This window comes from Macrotis lagotis, chromosome 6, assembly GCF_037893015.1.
Source record: "Macrotis lagotis isolate mMagLag1 chromosome 6, bilby.v1.9.chrom.fasta, whole genome shotgun sequence".
Taxonomy (NCBI): Eukaryota; Metazoa; Chordata; class Mammalia; order Peramelemorphia; family Peramelidae; genus Macrotis; species Macrotis lagotis.
In genome coordinates, this window is record NC_133663.1 from 213,411,068 (window position 1) to 213,413,627 (window position 2,560).

At 51.1% G+C, this 2,560-nt stretch overlaps 1 pseudogene; it reads left to right on the forward strand.

Annotated features, from left to right (window-relative positions):
- The first annotated feature begins 523 nt into the window (after window positions 1-523).
- LOC141491389 (FAD-linked sulfhydryl oxidase ALR-like) lies at window positions 524-2,262 on the forward strand (annotated as a pseudogene).
- Window positions 2,263-2,560: the final 298 nt, after the last annotated feature.

Below are 2,560 nucleotides of genomic sequence, written 5' to 3' on the forward strand. Positions count from 1 at the left end.
GCCGGCGCTCCAGGTTCCAGCCCGGGGTCCCGCTCAAAACGCGGTCCAAGACGCGCCAGAGAAGCGGGGCCGGCCGCCACTCCACCCTCCTTTTCTACTGGAGGAAGCAGAAGCGCGAGCCGGGGCGGGCGCCCAGCAGGCCGAGGCGGGGGCGGGGCCGCGGCCTGAGGCCGGGGCGGGCCCGAAGGCGGGTGTGTGGCTGGGGCTGCGGCTGGGGCTGCGGCTGGGGCTGCGGCTGGGGCTGCGGCTGGGGCTGCGGCTGGGGCTGCGGCTGGGGCTGCGGCTGGGGCTGCGGCTGGGGCTGCGGCTGGGGCTGCGGCTGGGGCTGCGGCTGGGGCTGCGGCTGGGGCTGCGGCTGGGGCTGCGGCTGGGGCTGCGGCTGGGGCTGCGGCTGGGGCTGCGGCTGGGGCTGCGGCTGGGGCTGTGGCTGGGGCTGCGGCTGGGGTTGGCGGGGCGGTTGAGGGAGGCCGCCCGCCTGCGCGCCTACAAGGCTGTGTGTCTCAACATCCCCTGGGTGAGCAAGATGGCGGCGGCCGGCGAGGGCCGGCGCTTCTCCCCCGCGAGCTTCTTCTCCTTCCTGCCGGGCGGCGCGCGGGTGTTGGAGGCCAAAGCGGCGGCGGCGGCGGCGGCGGAGACATCGGACGGCGTCGGGGAGGGCGCCGCGCGGAAGCCTGCCGGGCCTGCGTCGACTTCAAGTCGTGGATGAAGGCGCAGCAGGCGCGGGAGAACGCGGGGAGCCGGAGCCGGGGCGCGTTGGAAAACAAGTTGCCCGCTGATTGTCCCCTGGATCGGGAGGAGCTGGGCCGAAACACTTGGGCTTTCTTACACACAATGGCTGCCTATTCTCCTGACTGCCCTACCCTAGCCCAGCAGGAAGAAATGGCCCAGTTTATACATCTATTTTTCAAGTTTTTCCCATGTGATGAATGTGCTGAAGATATAAGGAGAAGGCAAGTTATATATGAATGTGACACCAAGTTGATTTCTCATGTTTCATAGGCTGGAGGGGGAAGGAGGAGTTTTGGGGGAAGGAAAAGGAAAGGGTTAGTTAAATACTTCAGCTAGTAGGTGATGTCATACAAAAACAGCATTCTAAATCTTAGCACGGGGCCATGTGAATCTCATACAAGGACTTAATGCTACATATGAAGCCCTTCCGCCCAATGGAAGACAGCTCTAGCCAAAAAAGAGTAGAACTTTATGGGGCCCAGAATGACCACCATGGTAGAATGTAGGTTGCCCGCCCTGAGTCTTAACTCAGAAAGCAGTGCAGAGAGAAAATTTTCCAACAATTAGACCTGGAATAGTAGTGATCTTCAGGTAGGCTAACTGCCTGCTTGTCAACAATGCCGTAGGGGGAGTTCTTGGTCCAGGTCCAAGTTGAATGAGATGACTGCTAAAGTCCTTTCTAATGCTAAGATTCCATATTTCTATAACCTTCTCTTTACTTTTGTAATTTCATACCCACTTTGAAAAACATTATCAGGGGACTAGGTTCTTCTCATACTCTACATACATCCCAAACCTTTTATTTGAGAAGAGGTTAAGTGCTATGATTTTAACTGGACCTGAAGCTGTTTCCCTTAGTCTATTTATTTACTCACTTGACTACCTGGCAGTAGAAGCCCAGAGGAGACTTTTGCCCAGTTGTTATGATCCTAAAGTGTTAAAAGCATAACTCACAGGAATAAGATCTCTAAGTTCAGTTAATAAAGAGAAGAGAGTACCAAGGTTCATAAAATAGACCTTTGTTCACAGATGTGTGTTAACTTGCCCCACCTCTTCTACTCTCTGCCTGAAGCCCATTGGAAGAGTTTGAGGGAGCTTGTAAAGTTCTATAATACAGGCTAATGATCTGCCTGAGGCTTCATAGTTTTCTTTCCAAGGATTTTATAAGAAATATACTGGATATTCTTATTGGATGAAGATATTGGGAGAAAATACAGATTTCTTAAGAGCACTAGTATTTTGTGCTTTAAAAGACCTACGGAGATGTTGAATGTTTTCACAACAAATCTACCTGATTCAGTTTGTTTTGGAAAAAAAAAGAAAACAGAAAGAAATGGACAATAATTTTCTAGTTCTATGGCTCCATCTGGCTGGTGGGGGTAAATCTTTCACTAACTACTGTCTGAGTGAGATATCTTTTAGAATTTTGTAGACTAATGGAAAGTCATTTTACTAAGAGGAAGGATATCTAAGAACTCATCATTTTAAGATGCAAAAAAAAGAAGAAAGGAAGGAAAAGGAGAGAAGAGAAGAGAGAAGGGGAGGGGAAGGGAGGGGGAGGGGAGGAGAGGAGAGGAGAGGAAAAAGGAAAGGGAAAAGGAAAGGGAAAAAGCAGACCTGGGGAGCTGGAGCAAAGAAATTTGCAACCATGTTCCATACAACTGAATTTAGTGTATAATACCAGATTTATCAATAAACTGAGAGCAGAAAACTTTTGTGGAGTGATGGACAACTCTCACTGGGTAAAGGTTTTGAAAAGAAGAAAAAGCTGTGTCAGCTCTGAAATTCTCCTGAGATTATTTTGAGGAATTAGGAAACATTACAATATTCT